Raw genomic sequence first — 13,041 nt, 5'->3', positions numbered from 1 at the left:
AAAAAAATATATGGGTCTGATGAGTTGATAATGCTGAAGGCTGACAATCACATAGAGTTGGTGACATAAGTGACACCCATCTCTTAGAGTGATGCAGTGTGTGAGCGTGTTTGAATTTTCTCTTAACTGGCATCAAGACACTGGAGCTTTGTCCTGGGTGGATGGCAGGGGAGACCAGACTTCCCTCGGCCAAAGCAGCAGGCAACTAATAGAACATTTCTGCTCCCCTTAAAGAAAGGTAGTCATGCATCTGCACTTCCAGCTGAACTCCAGTTTCCATTCTGCTTTGAAACCCTGTTGGCTCTGTCAGGGAGAGCCATATGACAGATGTTCAGTATGTCCGATTTGTTTTCTTTGTAAACTACATATGAATTTGACCTCCACAGTAGGGCTGCATTAATTTCCCAAAGCTCTTCCAATAATTATATTCTTTTTTTTAAAATGTGTGTACTATTATTCTTTTTTGAGTTGTGTTATGACTGGTATTGTGAAAGTGGTTGGAGGATTACTGGCTGCGTATGGGATGATGTGTACGTGATGTACGTTCCCAGATGTAAACAGCCACTAACGTTCATTATAAAGTTTGTATCGCTATTCTACTCATTTTACCAGACTCCACTCAGTCCTTTCCGGACAACAGAGTATGTTTTCTTGCTTCAACTAAGTTAAGTTAGTATAAACTTTTCTGAAAAGCAGCATTAATTTTGTCAAATTGATATTTATATTGATCATTACTTGTTTGTGACTGCAAGAAGGAAGTGTGTGTCTAAATGTGTGTTGTGCTAAGAATACTCTTCCTGTTGTGTCTGTATGGTGACTAGTTCATATGTTAATGGGCTACCCATGGCATCCATTCAGAGTTTCACAAGTCAAATCTATATGTCTAGGATGCTTGTGAATAAGTTTCCCTTATCTTAAGAAAACAGTTGAGGGGTGCCTGGATGGCTCAGGCAGTTAGCGTCCAGCTTTAGCTCAGGTCATGATCTCATGGTTCATGGTTCGAGTCCTGCATGGGCTCTGTGCTGACAGCCAGCTCAGAGCCTGGAGCCTGTTTCAGATTCTGTGTCTCCCTCTCTCTCTGACCCTCCCCTGCTCACGCTGTCTCTCTCTGTCTCTCAAAAATAAATAAATTAAAAATAAACATTAAAAAAAAAGAAAATAGTTGATTCATTTAGGGAAGAGAGAGGCAGGTGAGAGATAGGGAAGCCATATCATGAGTATATTTCTAAGAGGAGCTATTCTGGAATGTTTTTGGTGAAAGAATAGCTTCTCTGTATCATCCATCTATCCATCTATGCATCTATCGATTGATTTATTGATCTATGTCATTTATCCATTAATCTATCTGTAAACAAATATTCCAAACATTGGAGAAATGAAAGCAATATAGATCTTGAGAGAGATTACTACTTCCAGCAGAAAGTTCTGAAAGCATCAAGCAGAGATAGATTATTAAGTGTTCTTGATGAGTGTTCTTTTGAACTTTTCCATCTCTCTATCGCCTTCTCTTTTTAAATTGTGTTTTTTTTAATATTTATTTTTGAAATACAGCGAGACACAGAACACAAGCAAGAGAGGGACATACGGAGAGGGAGATACAGAATTTGAAGCAGGCTTCAGACTCTGAGCTCTCAGCACAGAACCTGACACAGGGCTCGAACCCACAAACTGTCAGATCATGATCTGGGCTGAAGTTGAACTCTTAACCAATGGAACCACCCAGGTGCTGTCTTTTTAAATAGTTTTTTAAAAAGTTTATGGTAATTAAAGATGTACAAATAATGTATGGCTATCAAATAAAACAGAGAAACATTGGGAAAGTGAAAAACTATTCAGCCTCCCTTAGGCTTATGTTACAAACACAAATAATCACTTTTAACATTTTGGTATATTTCCTTCCAGCCTCTCTTGCCCTATGCATACATTTTTAAAAATTCCATCAATGTAATCATTTTGTATACTATTTTATATCAAGCTTTTTTCCACTAACACGAAAATATTATTTTTTCCAAGCCTTTATAAATAGTGACTTTTATATCTGTTTACTACACTGAATGGACACAACCCAAATTGTTTAGTTACCCATTTCTCGATAGTTGGATTACTAGGGTATTTCACCTGCAGTATTTTTGAAGATGAAATGACAAAACAACAACAGAAAACCTTGGTTGAAGTCCAAGATGGACCAGAACAATGGCTATATATCTTAATAGTCTTTTACATCATTCAGATGGAAATGTGAGGACAAAGCCCTCTGCATCTATGAGTATATATTATACTCTAATTACGGAAGTGTTTATGAACAGCCGACAGATCAGTTAGAAACGAGGGCTGGTAAATGGAGTCATTTTGTTTCATGAGGGTACCTCAGAGATTTAAGCCGCATACCCCTCAATTTTGAGTCAGTTTTCATTTCATGGGTCAGTCCACGATGCACTGTGATTTTGGCTTATGCAGTGTTCAGTATGAGACAGTAAGTCTTCCTTACTCAATTTGCAGAATCTGTGAAATAGGACCCCAGTCAGTCTAGAAAAGTCTGTTTGCCTGTTTAGATATTTATGAATAATCTTTCAGTACTGAGTAGGAAAGTATTTGTAATTGTAGCTTGAAAGTAAATTCTTCCAAAGCTCCTTTTTTTTTTCCTTTAAAAATTTAAGTAATAAAAAATGCATTCTTTTTCTCCCTGAGAGGCAACTTGACATTGGACTCTGGAGCCAGACAGCTGGGGTGACCTCTTTTTCCACCACTTCCTATAGGGTGACCTTGGGCAATTTATTTGATTTGACTAGGTGTTCCTTTTCCCATATGGAAAATGGGAATAAAGCTACTCATTCATAGGTTTGTGGGGATGGTTTACATAAGTTAAAACACAGGAGGAAATCAGTAGTGCTAACTACAGTGTTATTGTTTTGACCAGGTCCCTGAAGCTGTGCAGTTTGAGGGCTTCAGACCACCTTTAATGGCATTCATAACATTCTTCAGTATCCCTCAGTGAGTGGCTTTTCTCGGAGCACTTCTTCCCCAACTGGCTTATGATAATAGCTAAGACTGGCTGCCACTTTCTGAGGGAGTACTTTAAGCCAGGTGCTCTGCATGTACCATGAAATATAATTCACATCACCAGTTATGAGGTATATATTTTTTATTATCCACTTTTCACAGGTGAAGAAACTAAAGCCAATAAAGGTTAAGTAACATGCTCAGGGTCATAAAATTGTTAAATATGGATCTAGGAACTAAATCTGGTCTGGCTTACTTGCCACTGCTCTGCTTTTGTTAATTCTTTTAAGGAGCCTTCTATAGTTTTAGATTTCTAACAGAATTTTAGTGCAGTTCCCTGAACAATAGAAAGCTTTAGCAAGTGATTTTGTTGTTTTTAAAAAATTTATTTAAGTCATCTCTATACCCAATGTGGGGCTCAAACTCATGGCTCCAAGATCAAAAGTCGCATGCTCCTCTGACTGAGCCAGCCAGGCGCCCCTGTTCCTTTTTTTTTTTTTTTTTTTTTTAATGAATGAATGAAAAACGTGATCCTGTGGATAAGAGGACTTGGAACTTTTCTCCAACAGAAAACCAGAAGTACTGCTTTTTAATGGCCATGAAATTATGAGTCTCAGAATTGTGTTCTGCTTCTGGACAGAACACTGCACGTGATAAAATGATAGATTTTTAATTTTTTGCATGTGAAACCAACTATTTCATATGAAACCGATTTTAGAGACTCTGTATTTGAGATCCTGATTTGAGAAAGTCTAGATGAGCATTACATAGGTAATTGTTGAAGCAACTTTAATTTAAACAAAGGCTATAGCTAATTGTATGTCTGGTTTGGGCCATGTGTTTAATAGACATTTATTCAGCATGTGCATTGTGTCACATCTTCTGCTGGACACTAAAGGCTTAGGGATGAGTATGATGGTTCCTTTGAATGCTCCGTCTTTGGCTTGCTGAGGTCCAGCAATCTGTTTATTTGTTGGAGAGAGGGTTTTATGCACTTTCATGGTTTCAGCTACCCTCTCAGGATAATGACCACTGTATCTTTCACCCAGCCTTTTCCCTTCTAGCGCAGTTACTCAGCCCTTTGCTGGGTATGTCCACATGGATGTTTCAGACACCTCCAAACTGAATTTATCATCTTATCCCCAGCACCTCCTATGCCCCAACTTCGTATCTGTTATATGTTTTATCTCAGTTGGTGGCACAACTGTCCTCTCCTTTCTTTATCAAACTAAAATACCTGAAGTAATCTTTGGCGGTTTTTTTCTCCCTTACTTTCTACAGTTAGCCAGTCATCAATCCTGCTGGTTGTCCCAGCTAAAATAAACCCTAAGAACCGTGAAGGTTTGAGATTTTATCCCACTTGCAAATAAATTAGTTAGCCTGCCACAGGTTCATGGATGCTGCCGGAAGACAGGAGATTCCTGGGTTAGAGACAAAGGAATTTATTAGTCATAGCAGTAGCCAGAGTGTTAGCATTTTCTTGTGCCAATCCCCATACAGGACCATGAAGAGGGCCAGATAACACCTGTACATGCAGTGTGTTGTGTTACGGGAGAGTAACTTTGAGCTTAGGGAACCCAAACCTTTTACATTGGACAATGAGCATGCCGTCCCTTTGTTCCAAAGGAAGACCAGATGTTTCAAAGTTTTCTTTCTTTCTTTTTTTAAATTTTTAGTTTTTTATTTATTTTTGAGAGACAGAGAGACGGTGCGAGCAAGGGAAGGTCAGAGAGAGAGGGAGATACAGAATCTGAAGCAGGCTCAGGCTCTGAGCTAGCTGTTAGCACAGAGCCCGACATGGGGCTTGAACCCATGAACCGTGAGATCATGACCTGAGCCGAAGCCAGACCCTTAACCGACTGAGCCACCTAGGTACCCCTCAAAGCTGTTTTCCATATAAACATCTTTGAAAATACAATCTGTAACCAAGGGCAACAAGTGCATTGCTTAAAATAGGAGCAGAAACTCAAGAGACCCATGGAGAATTGTCTTCCAGTGTATTTGTCTTCTATCTGTTTCCTCTGTACCCTACTTGTACCATTAGATCAAGTCACCCATTCCTCTCTGAAATATTGCAGTAGCTTCTTAACTGGTCTCCCTAGCTCTTCAAATCAGTCCCTCATGCCAATGCTGGAATAACCTCCTGAGACCAATTTAATTGTGCCAATTTCCTGCTTTAAACCATTCACATTCTCCTCATTGTCTGTGGGAAAAGCCCAAGCTCCTCACAATGACATGAATGGTTCTCAGAGCAAACTCTTCTAGTCTCTGGGAAAGGCTGCACATCACAGTAGTTGCCTCCATTACTGCCCAGATTACTTAACCCAAGTGGCCTCCATTTTCTTATCTGTAACATTAGGTTGGTGAACCTTCCTCCTGGGTTATTGTGAGGCTTGAGTCAGCCTTACACATAGTAAGCCCTCAGTAAATGTTGCCTGTTATGGTTGTATCTTAATACTCTGTCTCACTCTTTAGGATCTGGCCACATAGTTTTCTGTTCATTCAGTGCTGGATTTTTTTTTTTTTATCACAGGTAGTGCCTTTGCCCCTGCTGCCCCCCAATCCCTATTGCCTGGATTCAGGCTGGTTAGACACATCCTCTCTTCTTCTCTTGGATTCACTATGTATGTCTCAGCTAATGAGCTGGAGGTATCTGTTAATGAGTCAATGATTGCCTCTAGACTTTAAGCTTTGTGCGGATGGGCTGTCTTATTTGTCTCTGTGTAGCTGGCCATAGCACATGTTGAAAAAATGTTGAATGAATAAATGAAAGAATAAAAGGAATTCACAGTCTACTGGGGTGTTTGGAGTCTGGGGTCGAGGGACGGAAGGCAGTTAAGAAGCTTAATAACAATGAAGAGAATCTAAGTAAGTGTTGGGTTGAGGTGAAAATTAGGTCCTATAGGAGTCTAGCACAGGGAGTTTGCTTGTTAAGTAAGTTCATGTGGTTAGGAAGCCTGTTTAAAGTTATCTGTTGAATGAAAGAAAGCAGCCCCTTCTATGTGATTCTAATTATTCCCTTTCCTAAAAGAAGCTATTGCAAGTGGAAGGTCATGCAATCTGCCTTCTTGTAAGATTTTCAATTCCTCAGAAGACAATGAATTCTCTGTTACCTGGCGGAATGGGGAGAACGGAACTTCTTTTTAATTAAATCGTCTCTGCAACAGAAAGTGACTTTATCTCTCTTTCTGAAGTTCCCCGGTCTCCAAGACCTGGCTCAAATCACCCTGCTTGAATTTACTATCCCCCTGGTTCACCTTGAATTGTAAGTTATAATTTTATGTGAACATATCTAGTCCCCTAGTGAGATCAAGACTCTTCGGGAATTTATATTTGTTCCTGAAATGTGTAACGTTCTGCTTTTGAATTATGAAGTTCCTGCACATATATTTATTGACTGACTGGGATTCTCCAGATATGCGATAACAGCTTTTGAATAATTAGAACACAGACTTAGTCTCAGGATGCCAGTGAGCTCCAAGACTTCTTGTTCTCTGTGATAGGAGCTTCTCAATGCCTGGTATTAAATGTCTAATCTACAAGTTTCAATTCTTTTGAAATAAAAGCTGAAGCGTGTGTGTGTGTGTGTGTGTGTGTGTGTGTGTGTGTGTGTGTGTAACTATTTGGAAAATATTGATATAGAAAAACCCCTAATATGACCTAATATCCAAACCTAGTGATAAGAACTTTTAGTATTTATACTGTCTCTCTTCCTTTGCTTTATGCGATTGTTTCTCTTTTTCTCTCTTAAAATAAGTGGGGTCATATTTTAACCTACTCATCTGGCAATCTGCTTTCCCCTCCTTAACATCAAGAGATATTTATTAAAAGTGATGGGGCTGAAGAATTTCTTGTAGCCTGCTGTTTCCGCCCTTGACCCACCATCTTGCCTGTTTGTCACTACCTGTCCTTTCTTGATTTCTGTTAGTCTCTCTGGATTGACCCACCGCTGTGTTCTGATCTTTGATAGAAGATGCATGCATCTTCATAATAAGCATCTTCTGTGTCCCAAATACTTGTATATATTTTAAAAACCTTAAAAAATCTGTTTTCTGATAGACTGAATATTTGTTAATATTCATGTTATATATGAGGAATTTGGTCAGGGGGTTTAATAACTGTAAAAGGTCATGAAGGTAGAAGTGGATCTTTCAGTCTTTATGCCCAGCCCTCTCTCTGGTATGTGAAATTGCCACCCTACCTTTACACTACTTAGCTTCAGACTTTTTTGGAATATTGGTTTTTGAGGGTGTGTGTGTGTGTGTGTGTGTGTGTGTGTGTGTAAGTGTATGTGTGTTTGAGAAAACTTGTGGCCCTTGCTTTTGTTCCTTATGGTGCTGAAGTGGATTGTCCCTAACATCTGTTTTCAACCCCCAACCCCAATACCAGAGTTATATTCTATTAACTCAATGCACCTTTTCTTTGTAATTCATGTCAGTTTTCCTTCCAGCCACCTGCACAGTTTCTGCCTCTCTCTCTCTGGCTTGCTCTCAAGGCTGTGAGTAAGTTCTTTGTGTATTTGCTGGTTTTGATAACCTCGGCCCAAGATTTAATGTCAAGGTGGGGGCCCTATTAAATATGCTATTAATCATCCCGCCTGTGTTTGAAGATTTCCGTGTTGGCAAGCAGGCAGATAGAGGTAGCTGTATGGTTCCCAACCAGATGTACTGGTGGCTGGGGTGGGGGCATTCAGCAGAAGCACATTCCTATCATTATTTGGCAAAGAATGGGCCACTGAGATTAATATAATAATCCTTGTTTGTGATCCAGATTCGTCAGCTGAATCATAGAGCCTCAGTGTTTAGAAGGACCTTAAAACCATCTACTCCAACTGCATGATTTTATACTTGAGGAAATTGAGGTACCAGGTAAAGGTACCTATAATTTCAAAATTATAGAATGCCAAGGCTGCAAGGAACTTTTGGCATGACCGCACCCTGCTCTCTTATTATTTAAAGTTTTATTTTTTTAAGTTTATTTAAAATTTTTACAAGTTTATTTATTTTGGAGAGGGAGAGAGAGTGCACACAGGGAAGGGCCAGAGAAAGAGAAAGAGAGAGAGAGAGAGGGAGGGAGAGAGAGAATCCCAAGCAGACTCTGCACTGCCACTGTGGAGCCTGATGTAGGAGCATTGAAGCATTAGATCACGAATCATGAGATCATGACCTGAGCCAAAGTTGGATACTTAAGCGACTGAGCCACCCAGGTGCCCCACCCTGCTCTCTTGTTTTATGTGGAGGGGTAGTGAGACTTAATGTCACACGACTTGTTACTGCAGAACAAGGACTCCACTGGATTCCTGACTTTAGGCCTAGGTAGGGTGACTTATCAGTGTCCAGGCTGGATCTGTGGAATTTGTCTGGTAGGCAAGCATCCTTTCTTGCACTCTTTGCATTATTGGTCATGTTTAGTCCTGGTTGGGGAGAAGGAAGTTTGTTTCTCTTCTCTTCTCTTCTTTCCTGTCCTCCCCTCCCCTCCTCCCCTCCTCCCCTCCCCTCCCCTCTCCTCTTCTTCCTTTCTTCTTCCAAGAGAGCAAGTACACACAAGCGGGGAAGGGGCAGAGGGAGAGAGAGAATCTTAAGCAGTAGCTCAGTGTGGGGTTTGATCTCATGACCCTGGGATCATGACTTGACCTGGAATCAAGAGTTGGACGCCCAACTGACTGAGCCATCTAGGCACCCCAGGAAGTTTCTTTTGATAAGGGTATAGACAGACTGAATTCCCTGATGACCTCTTCAGGTTGATTCCCAAGGATCTCTGTTTGAATTCTCAGTCTGGTGTCCTTGCTTCTGCCTTCTCAGTCCTACAGAGGTCATCTTCTTCCCTGATAGATGGGACTGCCTTCTCCAGTGTGGCAAGAGTGAGGGAACCAGTGAGGGAGTGAGTGGAAACCCAGGAGAGAGGAAGTAAGGGAGTGAGGCAAGAAGTGCTGGCAGGTGAAAGGTACTGATTGCTTGCTTTGGGATATTGGTTTTTAGAGCATTTCACCTTTGCAGTGAAGACAGGACTTGAAGAATCCCCTCTGTGGTAGGAAAGGAGGAAAAAAGTGTTTTCCACATCCTTTAAAGTGTTCCACCCAAGAGCTCCTTCTCATCCTTCGTGACCTAGTTCAGATAGACCGGTTCACTCTTTTGCTGTTTTTTAGGGTTAGAGCCTATGGATTGGATTAGGAGAAAGATGTGGTTTGTAAAGAGGTCTTTCTAGTCCTTCCAGTACTAAAGCCCCTTGGACAAGTGCCAGGGAGATTCATCTCCCAGAGATTCCTGTGCTCTAGGTGGTGGTGGAGGCTTCCTGCCAGAGGATCTGAGGCAGAGGACGTGAATGCTGCCATGCCGGTGTCTCCAAGCGTCTGGCAGTGCAACAAAGAACTTCTGTCTGCCCTACAAGGCTGGGTCGGTAAGACCCACTTCAGCTGAAAGCCACCATAATTTAGCAACTTGATAATAAAAACTCTAATTTATGAATTAAAGAAAACATAGTGCTGTGGTACTGAAATATTAAAGTATGGCTGTTGCAACTCTACTCTTGTTTCCTCCAACAGATCTGTGGCTTTCCCACACACCTTCTTTGTTTTAGGCCTTGATTCAGACATAATCTTTGCAGGAAATAAATCCCATGTGTCTACTCACTGGTGGACGATGGATGCAATGGTTTTTTTGTGATGGGGAACTGAAAGGTAGTGTCTTCAAATTATGTGGAGTGGAGTGGCATCTCATCAATAGTAGAGGTAAACAGAACTCCTGGAAAAGGTTTCAGGAGCTCCCATTTTGTTTACCTAGTGATTAAAAACGTGAAGGCCAAAGAGAAGAGAAAGCTTAAGAGCGAATATTGCTGAGGTAGACCATCCACCTTAACTTATGGATTGATTTATTTCCTTGCATGCTCTGAGAAAATGGCCACTTGTCGCTTTCTGTTATTAATAAAGAGGTCACTTTATCATTAAGCCTTTGAATCTGCATTTAATGGCTAAAGCAGATGGTTATAATTTCTGGCTTAGTGTGGCCACCTTATTAATAACAAAGAACTGATGGAAAGGAAAAGGCTTCTTCATTTTTAACTCCAGAAGCATAACACAAATGTTTTCCAGCCTTTCTTTGTGTGGAGAGCAGACCCAGTGACTGCAGTGAGATCCTGTTACACTTTGAAAAAAAAAACTTTTGAGAGTGGAGGTAACTCCATTTGAATCCTTCTTTTGTTAAACTTTAAAGGGACACTGTAACTGTGTGCTCCCCTCCTTCATGGGGAAGGTATTTTGAAGGAAGCTCCCGGATTATATTTAAAAGTAAATTAATATTTTAATAACATAAAGAAAACAGTAGAAAACACCCACCTTATTTCAGATAGTAGAAATACTGTGTACTTTCCAAAATTATTCTCTTTACTTAAACTATTTTCAACTGGTTTTTTGGATTTAATTACTAGGCTTAGGTGAGGGTAGCACATGTCTTATTTTGGTTCTTTTTAAATTGACATGGATTTTTGTGGGGAAAAAAAAAACAATGGCAAAAATGTTTGGTGGCAGATTTCTGCTTGATTTCACTGGGTCTGTATACTTCCCTAAAAGGGGGGGGGGGTTGAAATCATGATGATCACACTGGCAATTTTATGTTACATTCTAGCATTTTGAGGGAAGTTTGGGAACAACTTCCATTCATGAAGACGAAATGATTTAGAATCCTAATGCACCTGGTAAACAAGGCACAGAAATTCTGGGAATTCTTCACATAAGGCCTAGAAGAGCACTTTAATTGACTGACTTACCCTACAGCTTATTTATATTTCAGGCTATTTGCTGTATCCTGGGGTCTGTTATGGCAATGAACTCCTGCTCCTTTAGATGAATAGAATGTGGTGAGTGCGCTGTGCCTGCCTCTGAAATAAGCAAAGAGCGCTGAGGTTTAGGGATAGAAAAATCTTCAAAGATCACTTTGTCTACCTGTCTTCAATTTTTATTTCTACTAATGATGCCTTTTAGAAGAGCTCTCCATGAGCCAGTATTTAGAAATTGTTTGAATATCAAATTTTTAACAATGATTTGGTTTCTCCCCCATCTTTATTAATCAAAGACATACAACAACCCATTCAGTTCATTTGGTTATTTGTTCATTCACTCATTCATTCAACATTTAGTGTGTCTGACTTTTGACTAGGCATTGTGCTGGGGCATTGGGAATCAAAGGAGTAGTGATGGTTATCGGACTTATTACGGTGCCAGAGATAGTGGGTAGATGATTGTTTATTTGTACCTTCTCAGACTCCTGGATATCTAGACCAATCCATGGGTAAGCAGTCATGCTTTGTTTTCTTTTAAAAATTTGAAATATTGTGAACATACAGAAAAACAAAACCAGGGCGCCTGAGTGGTTCAGTCAGTGAAGCATCTGATTCCTGATTTCGGTTCAGGTTAGGTTGTGATCTCAGTTTGTGAGAGCGAACTGGGCTCTGTGCTGACAGTGTGGAGTCTGCTTGGGATTCTCTTTCTCTCTCTCCCTCTCCCTCTCTCTCTTTCTCTGTTCTTCCCTGCCCCTGCACATAAATAAACATTAAAAAAAGGAAAAGCAAAACCAAAGAAAAGAAGACAAATTCCTTTTCAGATACAAACTTTTTGCCAGATTTGCGTGAGATATTTTTTAAGAAAGAAAATATTACAGATAACAATGGAAGTTCTCCATGTATCCTTCCTAAATCCTGTTTCTTTTCTTCTCTAGAGATCATCTCTCAGCTAAATTTAGTGTCTTTTCATTTCCATGCATGGACATTTCATTTGCTGCTAAGTATATATAAATCACAAATGATACATGGTATTGTTTTGCTGATTTTTAAACTTTATATTTGTGATAATTTACTTTACCTGATCTTTCACAGCTTACTCTTTTTGTTCAGCTTTCGGTGTTTGATATTTAACCTTGCTAATTTAGGAAATTCATGTTAATTTAGAAAATTCTTTTACCTGGTGTGCAGTATCTATTCTATTAAATGACCATTTAACAATTAATATATTCATTCTCCTGTTTTCATGTTTTTGGTATTATAAACAATTTTGCTGTAAAAAATTTTGACCTTTTTGTGAACATGTGGGAACATTTCTGCAGGCCATATACTTAGGAATACAGTGGAGTATGAGTCTCTTTGGCCTTCCCTGATGTTGCTGAGTTGTGTTCCAAAGACCCCATGCCAGTGAGAACTCCTGTCTACTCTAGGGTTCCCTTACGTTCATTGCCTTTTCCAACTCTTTGTATTAGAAGTATTTTTAGTTTTTGCTTATTCGATGGATATATACTATCATAATTTGGATTTACAAAGATATACCAAAAGCTGAGTAAAGATGTTGAGAAAAGACTGGGGATTTCTTCTTTTCCTCCTGGTCTAGCTCTCTTGTAAGGCAGGTTTGAGTTTCTGGTTGGGTAGGATCAGCCTCCTCAAAGGCTACTTTGGTCTTTTAGTTTGTGATGCATGCATTGGACATGGAACACATTCTTATGGACCTTCCAAAGGAAAATAAAGATGCAAAATCCAAACTCATAGAATCCAGTGGACAGTATGGCCTGATTTACGGTGGATTCATTGTAAGAGACCTGGGTCTCTGCTCTAGTGGAGACTCTGTCAGCTTGTCTTGGGTTGCATTACTCATTCTTTCTTCAAGTGTGAATGGTTTTTGGTTTCAAAATTCCATGTTTCTAAATAGTAACGTACCTTGGTTCTTTAAAATGGTTTTGAGTGGTGCCTGGGTGGCTCAGTCAGTTGAGTGTCCGGCTTCGGCTCAAGTCATGATCTTGTGGTTCGTGGGTTCAAGCCCCGCATTGGGCTCTGTGCTGACAGCTAGCTCAGAGCCTGGAGCCTGCTTCAGATTCTGTACCTCCCTCTCTCTCTGACCCTCCCCTGCTCATGCTGTTTCTCTCTTAAAAATAAATAAAACATTAAAAAAATTAAAATGGTTTTGAGTCACCGATACTCAGTTTGTCTTGAGAACAGAGGAACTTAGGCAGGAGCCATCACTAAGTGAAGAGCAGATAAAAAGGCTAAAAAGTCACCTTCAAAAAT

Source organism: Suricata suricatta, chromosome 8 (assembly GCF_006229205.1).
Source record: "Suricata suricatta isolate VVHF042 chromosome 8, meerkat_22Aug2017_6uvM2_HiC, whole genome shotgun sequence".
NCBI classification, from domain to species: domain Eukaryota; kingdom Metazoa; phylum Chordata; class Mammalia; order Carnivora; family Herpestidae; genus Suricata; species Suricata suricatta.
The sequence above is the reverse complement of the archived record's forward strand: the minus strand, read 5'-3'. Positions refer to the sequence as shown.